At 39.6% G+C, this 14398-nt stretch overlaps 1 non-coding gene across 1 annotated transcript; it reads right to left on the bottom strand.

The window, feature by feature from the left end:
• Positions 1-6488: 6488 nt before the first annotated feature.
• On the bottom strand, positions 6489-6595 carry LOC131165181 (small nucleolar RNA R71). The gene has a single exon (XR_009139498.1). It is a non-coding gene; the product is annotated as a small nucleolar RNA R71 (small nucleolar RNA).
• Between the last annotated feature and the right edge of the window lie 7803 nt (positions 6596-14398).

Genomic DNA, 14398 nt, shown 5'->3' with positions numbered 1-14398 from the left:
ATTGAATCTAATAGGAAAAAATTGAGAAAGTTCGGACGACCGAACCTTGGGGGTTCATTTCATCTCGGGCGCCCAAACTGTTGAGAAGTCAACACTTTGACCATGCTTCGGGCGACCAAACATATTTTGACCATATCTTCCTTGGGCGGCCGAATCCCTGACCTGACACCTTCTCACCAACCCAGGCGCCTGAATCCCAAGTTCAAATATGCCCCAGGTGACTAAATTGGCAAGTTCGGGTTACGGAACTCAGCTTCGGGCACCCAAACCTTGGATAGAAACATTATGTCTTTTGTTCAGCCGACCAACCCATACCTCAGGCACCCGAATCTTTCAAAAGTGAATTTTTATGTGTGTCTATTCGGGCACGTGAACATCAGACTAGACACCCGAATCTCGCGTGGTAAATTATTTTTTACTGAAAATTAAAAAGGGTAAACTGGGTTAATTTTTCTAAACTCATTTTAAACTTTTCTAATAATGCCCATTGCGTCCCCAAGAGTCATAATTTTGCCCTTGCTTATATATATCCTCTCATTTGCAAAATTAAGGGCTGATTAGCGAGATCATTAAGGAAAAACTCTCTCAAACTTTCAAAATCCCATTTAGCTGACACTACTTCCATACACTCTATTTTGCTATTTCCTTGATAGATCAAGTTCCCAAGAATGTTATTGAGTGTTTTACATTGCTAAAACCCTCCTTGCTTGTTGATTGATTATTTTCATTGAGAGTTCTTAACTAGGGTTTTTCCTCCAATTTAAACAATAAATCTTTGAGTAGGAATACCCTTATAGCTAGTGAGTCTTTGCATCTTGATTGCAAGACTCATCAAGCTTGTGGATTTTGATTTGCAAAAATATTATTTTACACAAGCTTGCATATTATTTTTAATATTGTTTTTGCCAGCTTCAATCCAAAATATCTATTGTGCTTTATATTTAGAATATCCTTCAGATATTTGATTTAGATTGTGTTAAAATTCATTTGATCATTTGTGTGTTGAATATCTTATCTTGAATCAAAGGTTGAACTCTCACATATACATAAACTCACACATCTTAGAGAGTTTACATATTTGATCTCATTTGAGCATTAAATCCATATCATCTGTGAGTGCATATTTGTTTGTGCTGTATTTTGGTACATATCTACTTTACTTGAGAACCATAATCACTGTACCGGTTATATTGTGAAAATACCGTTGTATTCGAGGCGTGGCCTGAGGGGGCGGTAATCTAGTCTAGTAAGGATTGTTTGTAAAGGTTGAGGTCAGTCTTATGCTAATTAACCTAGTTGTTTAGGTGCCACTCCACCCATTAAGTGAGCCTTATTGTGTAATCCTTGTGCGGGTGTGCCAAGGCGGGGACGTAGGCAATTTGTTGAACCTCGATAACATTTCTGGGTGTCATCTCTATTTACTGCTTTGTTGTGTATGCATAGCTAAATTTTTTGTGCAGTTTAATTTTTTATGTATATTTATATTCATTTACTTATCTGCACTAGATTGACCCTAGGCTTGTATATTACTGCTATTAGTAGATTGACCTAGGAGATTAAATTTTTAAATACCAATTCACCCCCCCATTGGGAACGTGATTAAAAAAATTGTCAGGGAATCAACTCCGTCAATGCTATGGAAACACCCTTGGTTAAGCAATTTATAATAAAAAAAAAGTGGGTCCCCAGTTCTAAATATAAGTCGGGGGTATACAACTCTGGGTGTGAGGAAGAAAATAGAGAAGCCACTGCTACTTGGGAACTAGGATGAGTCTAAATTGAGCTTCAATGCATCTTGCTAAAGATGGTAAACTTAGCACTTCTGGGAGGCAAACTGATAGTTTTCTTTACTTTTTGAGTCCTTAGGATAGTTAGAGTAGATTAAATAAGGTTGAGAGTCTTTCGAGTTGGATTTAGTACAAGCTGGGGGCGCAATAAAGTGCAGCGATCATCACGTGTGTGGGCGACTTGGGCGAGCCCCTGCACTGTTATGAGATTGGGAGATACTGAGAGGGTTGACCAAGACCACGACCAACATTGAGCATGGTGCACCTTGGTCGAGAAACAATGAGAAATCGTTTAAAATCTGCTCGACCCTGACTCTTCATCTCCCGCCTTCTCATTACAGCTTGGGAGAGCATAGTCACCCTCTTCTCGCTATTGCTATTGGAGCAAATCGTGGTCCCATTGCAATGTCCTCTCCTTCTAATTCATCTCCGGCATCTGCCAAGAGGCGATAGATTCGAGCCATGCCATGGTAGGGGTCTTCATCGCAGGGTCGACGAGGTTCTGAGTCATAAGAGGAGGTCGTGCACGTTGTTTAGGCTCGTTGAAAATTTTTGCGACTGATACAATGACGAGGGTCAGCCCCACGACCAGGGGGCTTACCGCACTTACTAACACCATCATTTGTCGACTAGACTACCATCACCCTTCATGAGGTCTAGTTTTCCCACCCCTACCTTTCCACAACTTCTAGCTGACCATGGAGTATATCCCATCACCAGAGATTCCCGATCTTCCCACCACTGCGCCTCTGGTTCCCAGGCCTAACCCACAACCATGGCCTTACCCTTTTCAATCATATTAGTACTTAGGCTCTCCAACCACGTCACACTCGACCCCCACTTTCCCCCAGTCGGCTTCGGTACCTACGGGAAATAACACCATCTCATAAGGCAGCATTAGCCTACCCATTGCTATTTTCATTTGATTCAGATTTGGATTCTGATTCTGTCTAGAATTAACATTGTTGTGTCCCTTACTTTTGGGTATTGTATTATGCCTCTGCGACATTGGGTTGTTTTCTTTCTTTTTCTTGTTCTGGCTCACCATGATTCGTAATAATCCATTATTTATAATATGCCTTTCTACATTGTGTTGATGGAATGTTAATGGAAAATGTTCATGGTGCTTTTGGGTTACCACGTGTCTTTTGTGTTAAAATGTATTTGCATGCATGCTATTCTAGTTAGTATTATTCATAGGTACACTGTTGGTTCTTATTGGCACTAGGCACTGTACTATCTTTTGCCCGGGTTCTATTTTCTATCCACACTTCAGTGAGAACACTAAAGTTCTAAGTTGTGGATAGGGGGTAATACATTATATGGAACATTCATCCACACAAAGGACACAATTTTCAAACATTCAAAAATTTTGATAGTAAATAGTATGCGCTTCACAACATGATAACAACTAGTTTACCCTTTTTGCATACACATATATAACTCAGACATTACATGCCTAGAACCATCTATTATATGATTTTATTATGCTCATTAACAATGTAGTGAGCCAATTGTGCATGGTTTCACATTAAACGACCTAATGAACTGTCATGCCACTCCAGAATGGTCAATTAGTGATTCATTTGTGTTAATATTGCTGTGTGAAATCTTGTATTCAATGGTACTTCATGAGGCTTAAAAACACACTTACACGTGATTTGTAACACTTAGGGTTTTTTGATAGCATTGAGAGAACAACCATGGCGACTATAACACCTTGTGAGGTACTGTGGAGACATTCATTCATTGCTCGAGTTTTTGACGTGAAACTCTAAGTTTATAAAACTCAATTTTACTTTTTTATTGATACCCCTTGTTAACTAATCTTTATTCTTGTATTTTCTGACCTAGAGGTGACATCAAGTGGGGAGATATAAACTTAAGTCTTGTAGTTTGCTCAAAACATGAAAATTGAGCCAACTTAGAGACAGATATACTTCATGGATTCCCTTCCAAGATGAATTTCCCATTGGTGGTATAAAGATGACCAAGGGTATAATGATTGTCCTAGCTTACCAATAAATGAAAGCCAAATAAAAGAATGAGCAGAAGATGAAAAAAAAAAAACCTACTCCAGATGCAAGAAAAATGGTAAACTAAGGACACGACACCATGTCCTTACAAATATCAGGAATATTCAAGCTGGCCAATGCATCTGTGGTGTTTATGTCGAGACTATGAAGGGATCAATTTATGGTGGTCATCATTGGGTATGGCAAGTAAGTGAGAAGATGCTAAGGTGAAGAAATCGATGCCTCGAAAATAGGCTAGATCCCATCCTTATGTGGCTAGTCCATTCCATGCTTAACGTCAGTTCTTCAAAATATATGGGATGTTTGATCATGACATTCTTCCTTGCATATGAAAGTGAACCCCTTTTCTTGAGTGTTTTCCATTTTGAGGGCATACCAGTGAGGTTGAGTCAAGAAAACTATTCTGTTGGTGTCCAAAGGTACACTGAGTGTGACAAATCAAGCACCTTACATATGCCTTGTGATGTAATCTAGCAATGCCTGAAATTACATTGTAATATTAGCGCTGAATTTTAATTGCTAGTTAATCCCCTAAGAGTTGTATCTTTGGTATTATAGTTGTACATTGTTGATACTTGCATGAATGAATTGAAACAGAGTGTGTATAATGGAATCATGAATGAATAGGACTATGTGTAACTGGGTCATATTTTTGTTTGTGAAATGGTAAGGTTCTTGTTACATGTAAATATTTTCTAATATTCACTGAGTAGATGTTTGTGGGAATCTCCTTGGAAACCCTCACGAGATTAGAACTCGTCCATTAGGATTAACCTAGTGGTTTAAAGCCTTGTTTCATATGGTAAATGCAATCGTATTTTCCACGAAAGAGGATATAGGTAGGATGTGGTATTTTTCTTAGATTTTGCTTTGCTCAAGGACTAGCAAAGTGTAAGTTGGGGGTTGTGATGAGTCCCTAAAATATATGATTTTAGACCCTCATTTACCTGTGCTTATCCTTATTTTATTTTGTACACCAAGAGTTATCATTGTCCAGAGCTATGCAAGGTTTGTTTGTCATTTCAGAAAAAAAAAAAAAAAAAAAAAGGTTAAAACCATGGAGTTAGGCATTATAAGAAGACAATGAGGATTTGGAGGACTCAAAGCTCAAATTTAGACATTCAGCCAAACTCTAGAGGCTTCAGATAATAAATGGACAAGAAGATGATGCTCGACCATGTGGCGCAACCAGCAAACCATAGGGGCGACTTGTCTTCCCTTGCAAACTCCAAGGTTTAGACTAAGATCAGAATGCTGCAAAGTTCAACAAATGCTTGAGCAAGTGACCCACTGGCGACTATGTCGAGATACTGAGACAAAACTAAAATTCAAAAGTACTGAGAGCCTTGACGAAGTGGTTGACCAAGAGACCTTCCGGGGCGACTATGTCGATATACTGAGAATTCTTGAAGACCGAGATACTGCAAGTCTCAACCATCAACTCGACCATCAAGGCTTTGTGGCAAGATGAAGTTAAAGACATTGAAGATTTGCATTTTGACTTCCCGCGAGATCCGACTAGAGCACACACAAGAATGACAGAGGAGCGACTTGGTCAACAACGACGATCTTCTACGTGAGATTTGCTCTAACCTCTCCTAATTTGTATAACAAACCTTGTAAACCATAGAGCCTATAAGTATTCACTACGAACACAAGCTTTGTGTTCCTATTTGGCCTCTCTTAGGTGAGTGATAGACCTAGGAAGTCATTGAGAGCCAAGATAGAATTTGAGTAGAGTAGTTTTGGTTTGTGTATGGAGTGTCTAATGGCCTGTGACAACCGGTGGTGTTCACGCAACAACCGTGTATATTAGGATCTCCTCTTGTACTACTGGCCTTAGTGACAGACGTTTCAAATGATAAAGGGATAATCGTTTTACTAATGCTTTCATTTATTGCTTTCAATTTATTACTTTCTATTTACTTTCTGTGTGTTTGATGAAAGGTTGCAGACAAGGATAAGCACTGCTACGTATCATTCAGAGGGAAATAGTCGGCTATGAAACCGCGGAGGTGTTCATTATCATTGAGACAAGGTATACTCCTGTTCCAAATCATACTCCAGACGGTTGGTGCACCCTTGCTACCATATGCCCTCGATCGCCCCTCTCCTGCTTTCGCATTTGTTTATATGCTTTCCGATAGTTGGTAGACAATCACCATTGCAAAATACCATCTTTTACTTCTTTTTTCATACATGAAATTAGTAAACTAAGCCGAAAGTAGTTTAATAACTGTGCTACAAGTCCCTGAGGATCGATACCCAACTTACCCACTTTCTACTAAACTTGGGATTGTTAGGTTTTATAAATATTATTTTTGGTAGTTAAGGACCCAAATCTCAGTGAGCCTACCACATCTGGTTCCCGTATATTCTGGCGGTGCAATTCAAGATTAAGACTTCAATTATCTCAATGTTACCAAACTTTCATGGGAACCCCACTAAAAATCCTTATCAGCATTTGGATGAGTTCTTGGAGATTTGCTCCACCATTCATATACCTAATTTTAGTGATGAGACCCTAAGCCTTAGGTTCTTTCCATTTTATTTGAAGGATAAGGCCAAGTATTGGCTGACATCCTTAGAGTTGAATTTGGTGACCAACTGGGCCACCATGCAACATGAATTCTTGAAAAAGTACTTCCCAATTAGGAAAAGTAATGAGCTGCGAAGGTAAATCACAAGTTTTGCACAAATGGATAGGGAAATTTTTTTTGAGACCTGGGAGCGTTTTATGGACCTTCTTCATAAATGCCCACACCATCAAGTCCCCAAGTGGCAATTAGTTCAAATGTTTTACAAAGGGTAAGCTGAGAGAGATAGGTCCGTGGTTGATGAATCGTGCGGAGGTATTTTCCTCACAAAGTATAAGAACGAGACTTGGGTTGTCTTTAAAAACTTGGCTGAAAACTCTTAGCAACACATGGTTGCCACTCGCAGGCTACCCAATACATCAACCTATAAACTTAAAAGAGTTTACGAGTTCACCACAAGTGAGTACCTAGCCCCTACCCTACATGCTATATCCAAAAAATTAGATCGGTGCTTGTCCTAAAGACTGCGGACAATAGCATACGCCAAGGTTTATGAAATTTGCTCTAACCCTTCCCATATATCTTATAATTTTCCCTATGCATATTCCCAGCCTAAGCTTGTGCAAGAGGAAGTGAAGGCCACTCACAATTGGTATGATAAGCCGTCCAATGACCCTTATGCAAATACCTACAACCTCGGGGGGAAACGACATCCCAACTTCTCCTGAAGGCCGCAAGATCTAGGTTTTCCATCCCACAGACCTACACAAGGCCCTAATTCTTTGTTTGCACATCCATACCAGAATTTTCAAAATCATCTTGAATAAGCCCCTAAATCTTCAACTGTTCAGCAGCCATCTTTGCCTCCTCCTAAATATGACACATTTCAAGAGGCGGTGCTAAGAACCTTTAAAAACATTAAGGTTGATCGCCAAGTGGATTGGAAACTCCTTCACTCTCACTCCCAATCCATCATGAAGCTAGAAGCCAGCTTGGGGAAACTAGCTATTACCTTTAGTTAGAGAGACGAGGGCAAGTTGCCAAGTCCGCCCATAGTGAATCCTTAAGGACAATTTGGGGTGGGATGTGAACTGGAGACTGGTCCCTCATCGCATCGTGAGTAAGCCCAGGCGGTGACCACTCTCAAAAGTGACATGAAGATAGATACACAAGGCAAGGAGTAACCGAGTAAGGGTGAGAATGAGGATAGGGTAGTGCCCAACCCTAATTCGTGCACCCTATCTTCCTCTAGTCGGGTACATAAACCCTTTAGCCCTGCACCTACAACTTGAAGGACCAACCCTCATTTCATCCCCCATAGGGCTTTTCACGGCCCCTTAGTGACACATCCCGCAACCCCTCTCGCACCATCTATATTTAGGAAAAAGGCCTCAATTGAGTCCATATGGGACATGTTTAAACAAGTAAGAATTTACGAGCATCTCCTAGATGGCATTAAGCAATTACCTGCATTCAAAGATTTCCTTAAGGACTTATCAACATAGGAACAAGTGTCAAGGGTGCATATGGATGGTTTAGTTAAGTAGGTCGAGCACATGAGCTCCATAATACTAGGGCAACTCTTTCCTAAACTAAAATACCTTGACTCACCCACTATTTCATTTGTAATTGGAGGTTACACCATTGATAAGGCTCTTTCAGATTTAGGGGTGAGCGTGAACATCCTTTCATACTCACCCTATCAACACCCTGACCTTGGGAAGCTGAGGCCCACCCCGATAATAGTAAGTCTTGCTGATTGATCTCTTAAGCAACTCCGAGGTGTGGTAGAAGATGTGGTGGTCAACGTGGGATATTACCCTGTTCATTTCATTATTTTAGATATGGAGTCTTCCATAAATATGATCCCTGTCCTTCTAGGACGGCCATTCCTAGCCACAGCCAATGTCTGCATTTAATGTAGGACAGGGATTATGAACATTGCATGGGGCCACGAGCAACTTAGGCTGAACATATTTACTACTCCCCAACATACACTTAAAGCTGTCCAAGATGTGGACGAAGACCTGATTCATATGATTGTTAGGGAAGAGTCTCCCTTGCTTCTATGAAGGGACCCTTTAGATAATGCACTTCAGCTTAAATACCCCTCCATGACTAACAATGAGACTTCGATGATCACACTTCTGCATATCATGATTTGGTTTTCTGTCCTAAGAATATGTTGGGGGGTATGCCACACCAGGTATGGCGAGAAAGAGGGGAAGTCCAATGTCACCTTCGAACCAAGATGAATTCGAAATGAGCTTAAGTGTGTGTGGCTAAATACGGTAAACTTAGTGCTTCCGAGAGGCAACCTGATAATTTGTCTTTTCTTTTTGAGTCCATAGGTTGTTTAGGGTAGACTAAAAAGAGTTTCGAGTCATTAGAGTAAACCTTAGAATAAGTTGGGGGTATGACCAATGGAGTGGCCATCACATATATGGGTGACTAGGTCCGGTCCCTAAACTGTGTTGAAATTCAAAGATATAGAGAGGATTGACCATGTCTGTGACCAGCACCGAGCTGGGTGCGCTTTGGTTGAGAACATGGGATAGTCGTTTAAAACCATCTCACCCCCGACTCTTGTCATTACCGCTTGCTCAGTCATAGTCGACCTCTCTTCGCCTCGCTACCTAAGCAAGTTGTTTCTTCATTACATCTCCTCGAAGATGTCTTCTCTGTCTGATTCATCTTCGGAATCCTCCCATGCATCATGTTAGCTTTGGTGTATTCCCAAGAGGGGGGCTGAATTGGAATTTTAAAACGTTTTCCTAGGTTTGACCTAAATAGTATCCGTACATTCATAACTTGGGGTTTGCTTATGCAGTTCCAAATGCGCAGATAAATATAACGTGCGAAAGTTAAAATCATGTGCAATATTCACCAACTATAACATACACGTGCACAATGTAAATTACAGAAAGATAAATAGTGTACACAATATATGTTATCGGGTTCGGCAAACTATGCCTACGTTCCCGCCTCTAGCTAGCAAGCTCGAGGATTCCACTAATGGATCACTTAACGGGTGGAACGGCACCTAATACAACCAGGTCAATTCAAGGGGCTAACCACAACCAACACGTCTTAACAGGATGGCGCACCTAACTTTCCTAACCGGGTCTAAGCCAATCCAGGACTATTTCAAAGGGCTAGTCTCCTTCTTCAGGCCCGTGCCTAAAAATACAATAGTATTTTTCTCAATCAAGTTGGTATAGTGATTGTGCTTTCATGTAAAGTAGATATGTACCCCAAATACGCGCAGTATACTCAATCAACCACACATCAACAATATAGGTAAATGTAAGCTCAGTGACATGTATTTTTGTGCAAGTTATACTCAACAAGATATGATCGTTAATATGCTCAAGATTTTTCTAATCAAGTTGTTTCTTTAAAACAGTATATATCAAATCTCAATAATAATCAGGGTTTCAAAGATGCTACAAATATTCAAAACAACTCAAAATATTTTCTTCAATGTAATATGCTCAAGAGTTGCTTGAATGAATAATATAGCTTGTAGAAAAATATTTTTGCACAACAAAAATCAAGCTATAGGAATCTTTGCAATGGCAATGCAAAGATCCTTAAGCTAATGAGTTTTTCCCAACACTAGATTTATCAAGTAAAAATATGTGGGAAAACTCTTGCTTGACTCCCCAAAAACAATAACAATAAATCAATAAAAACAATGGGACTATAAGCAATAAAAGTGAGCAATAACCCAAGCAAGAACTCTCACAAGGAAAAGATTAATCAATGGAATAAAGGTATGAGAGTGTTCGAAAGAATTATAACCAAAATGGGATTTTGGATTTGAGAGAATTTTGGCTAATGAATATTTTTAAATCTTTTGCTAATCCTCACAAATGAACCCATATTTATAGGCTAGAGTAAAATTATAACCATTTAGGACTTGTTGGGTATTCTCTAGAAAAGTCTAAAATGCTTAGGAATTAACCCATGTTTACCTCAGTTAAAATAGTTTTAACTCGACAAGGTTCGAGTGGCTGAACCAAGGTTCGGTCGCCCAAACAGACATGATAAATAAAGGTCCTTAGATGGGTTCGGCAACCCAAGTTTAAGTTCGGTAGCCTGAACAAAAGTCAGAAACATTTGTTCATAGATTCGGGTGTTCGGTCCTAGGTTCGGTTAACCGAACCAGCCAATTCGGTTGCTTGAGCCCTATTTTCAAAGTGATCGTTCGGGTGCCCGGGTAGTTGAAAAGGAACTTGACATAGGCTCGGGTACCCGAACGAGATACACTCAAAATACGTTCGGTCACTCGAAGCATGGTCAAACTGTTGACTTCTCAACAGTTCGGGCACCTGGGGTGATTTGTTCACCTAGGGTTCGATCGCCCGAGCTCTCTCAACTTTTCCCATTAAGTTCATTTTAGCCTTAATTTGATTCCCCTAATTATGATAGGTGATTGTGGGGACTTTGTGCACAATGTGTAGCTAGGAACCTAGGGTCTTTTCAAGTACGCCCAAAAACTTGGCATGCCCTAAAGTCATTCGGTCCCTAAGGTCAAACTACAGTCTTCTTGAGAGCTTACAAATACCTACATACATGACATGTAGAGATTATTACAGACCGTTTCAACTAATTACTCTTACAGACCCTCATTGAATTAAAATGAATTACAAAATGAAAGAAGTCTTTAGGGCCTTTAGACTATGAGTCTTCATGTGCCATTAGCTGATCTTCTAAGTATATACTTGCACACAAACTCGAAAGTCATCAAATACCCAGAGTATTTGTCATTATCAAAACTGAGTGTGACCTATAAGGTCAACACATCATCTCAACCTGCCCCCATGCGGAGACGACTTCAAATTCTACCACGATAGGGCTCCTTATTGATGAGTCAGCCGATTTTAGGAGTGCAGGGTGAAGCTACATACATGGTGAGGGCACCACACAGACAGCTACGGTAAATACCATGACGGGGTTTGGCCACGTGACCATGAAGTTTGACAGAAACCTTGAGGATGCCATGGGAACCCAATAAATACTTGTAGACACGTCCACCACACTCTGCAATGTCTTCATCTATTGAACAACACCCACAACTCTCCACCGGACTTCATGAGGTCCATTTTCCCTATCCTCTACCATTCTAGAAATTTCGACCTACTATGCCATATATTCCTCCTTTGGAGTTAAGTGATGACCCAACCACGGGGCCTCCGGTACCCATGCCTGACCTACAACCAATGTTGTACTCTTTCCCATCATATCAGTCACTCTCACCAACTGCCTTGCTTAATCAGCCAACGCCATTTCAGGTTCTCCAGCCACGTCACCCATGTCCTCATCTTTCCCCCAACCATCTTCGCTACCTAGAAGAAATGGTGCTAGCCCATAACGCTGCATTGGCTAAGCCATTGCTAGTTTCATCCGTTTTAGATTCTGACTCTAACTTGAGTTAGGCTCACACCGGGTTTTTAGGAGCCATTTTTGTTACACCTTGTCTGTGTATTGTGCTTCTACGACACACTTTTGTTTTCTCCCTCTTTTTCTCATTCACAATGATTTTGTGGCATTTCTAATGCTTGCAATGACTCCACTTACAGTGTGATTACGCGCTTAAACTGCGTAATTAGGTGGTTTAATTCATGTATTGGGGCTTATTTTTTTAATTAAATACCTAATTGCTCTCAATATTTTAACACGGTGATCAATTTATAATATTTGGAATTTATTGAGCAAATTATGAATTTTTGATATTTTTTTTATTGTAGGAAAATTATTGGGAGCTAAAACTGGTACTAGTTCGTAATTTGTATATAATTTTCCCGTTTGAGCTCCGATGGAGATGATTTGAAATCTTAGAAAAAGATGAGAAGATTATTTACAACTTCTGTATCTTGAGTTTTGAGAGAAACGGGCTCTAAAATGGTCAAAATTTGCCTCATTCATTGAGAAGAAAAAAAGAGAAGCAAAAACAAAAACAAGAAAAGAAAAAAAAATAATACCTGATTTGACTCGGCCATGCAGTCGGGTCCTCCCCTATTGGTGCTAGGTAGGGCTTCCCCTCTCCCTCTATATTTTTTCTCCTTTTTTTTCTCTTCTTGGATGGCCCCTTCTCTTCTTCTTCATTCCATCCCTCAACTCCCTCTCCTCTCTTCTCTCCCACTCTCGTACTCTCTTTCTCCTCTCTTCCATAGGCGCACAGCCCCAACTCTCTTTCTCTTTCCTTATCTCCTCTCTCGGCTCTCTTCCTCCCAGCTCCCCACTCTTTTTTTTTTTCCTTTCTCTTTCTTCTCCCCTCCTCTCTTTCTCCCTTACTTTCCTTAGCCCTCCCTCTTGGCTCTGCTCTGCTTGGACCTAAGCTACTGCCATAGCTGCTGCGGGAGGCCTAACCCGAGACCTCTGTAACTACCCTTTTTTACAACACAGCTTCCTTCACCCTATTGTTCCTTGCTACTGCTGCTGGAAGCACACATCCATCCACCCGAAGCCTTCTTACAGCTAACTGAGAGCTTGCTACAGCCGTGCCCCCACGCCAGCTACTGGTGTACCTGCTGCCAAGGAGACCCAGAGAAGCCTATGCTACTGTCCCCTGTTCATTCGTCTGCTATTCCCACAAAGCTAAAGCCTCCCAAGCTGCTGCTCTCCATAGCTGTTGCGTGTTGATGAGTGACATGTTTGCCGAGAAGCTCTTCCAACTGCAACCCGAGCCACCCACGGCTAGCTTGCTCTCTTCATCCTTTTCTCTTTCTCCATCTTCCTTTTTTTTTTTTTCTTTCTACTGTGTTCTTAGTTTTTTGTTTTATTATTTGTTTTTACCTTTAAATAATTGAGTGCTTGTTATTTTATTTTTATTTTTTTTGAATTTTTATTAAGGTTTAAGTTTTTGAATATTGTTGTGTTATTATTATTAGAGTGGATTTATTATTAGTTTGAGTTTATGTTTAAGCTATTTTTTTATTATTGATTAAGGTTCAGTTTGGTTTTTGACAAGAAAAAAAGGAGAGAAAAGTACAAAAAGAAAAAAAAAAATTCTTTGCAATTTAAATTTTGTTGTCTTTCTTTAGAAATTAAATTTTGCTGGGTTTTATTTAAATCAAGTTCGTTTAATTAAAGTCTAATTTTTTTACTGTGTTCCGTTTACTTTAGCTTTTAAAGTTTTGAACTTCTGTTTAAGTTCTTAATCACATTAAAATTAGCTTTCATTTCAATTTGTGATTGGTAGAGTTTTTAGAATTGTGTGCTTTAATTATGTAGGAAAGTTATCATCTTTAGTTTTATTCCAAAGTTTAACGCGTGCTTCAATTGTTGTTTGGTTGTTAGACGTAAGATTTTTATTTCTCGTTATTTAATTCAGTGCATGTTAGGATTAGAATTTAATTTGCATGTTTTTTTAATTTGTCAAAAGAAATCTCAAACATCCTGTAAACCCCGAATCTGAACTAAGTTTAGTGACTTTTTCTTTTTGATTGGAAATACGTAAAATTTGGAATTTAACCACGTTCCTTGAGGAGACGATTTGACCCTTGGGCTATTTATTACACGACATAATTCTTATACTTGGGATAGGTTCCGAGCCGCCCATTTTTTGAGTGAGTCAAGTTTTTGGCACTATTTCTAGGGAGAGCCAATTTTAATTTCAAATTTTGTGTTTTTCCTAATATTTTTGATTTTTCATTAGTTAAAAATTTTAAAAAATTGAAAATTGAACAAAAATTATTGATCATGCTTGCTTGCTTTTGTGTTGGTGACTTTCTACTGTTTGCACTGTTGTTTGATGCCCTAGGTCCGAGATAATTCTAATAGACTGTCTAAAATTTCACCTAGCACCAGTAGGGACACACGGAGCACAAAATCTGACAGTTCTCCTGTTACTTTTACAAGTGATTATGAAATTGATTTGAGTAATTTGTTTGAAGAGTTCTTTGAGGAAGTTATGGCTACACCTGCACCACGTACACTTTAGGATTTTCTACAACCTACATGCACATCCACACCTTTGTGTATTGCGTAACCACAAGATGCACCGAACTTCAACATTAAACATGGCATGTTA

This window comes from Malania oleifera, chromosome 9 (genome assembly GCF_029873635.1).
Source record: "Malania oleifera isolate guangnan ecotype guangnan chromosome 9, ASM2987363v1, whole genome shotgun sequence".
NCBI classification, from domain to species: domain Eukaryota; kingdom Viridiplantae; phylum Streptophyta; class Magnoliopsida; order Santalales; family Ximeniaceae; genus Malania; species Malania oleifera.
This window is presented reverse-complemented; position numbering and strand designations above follow the sequence as displayed.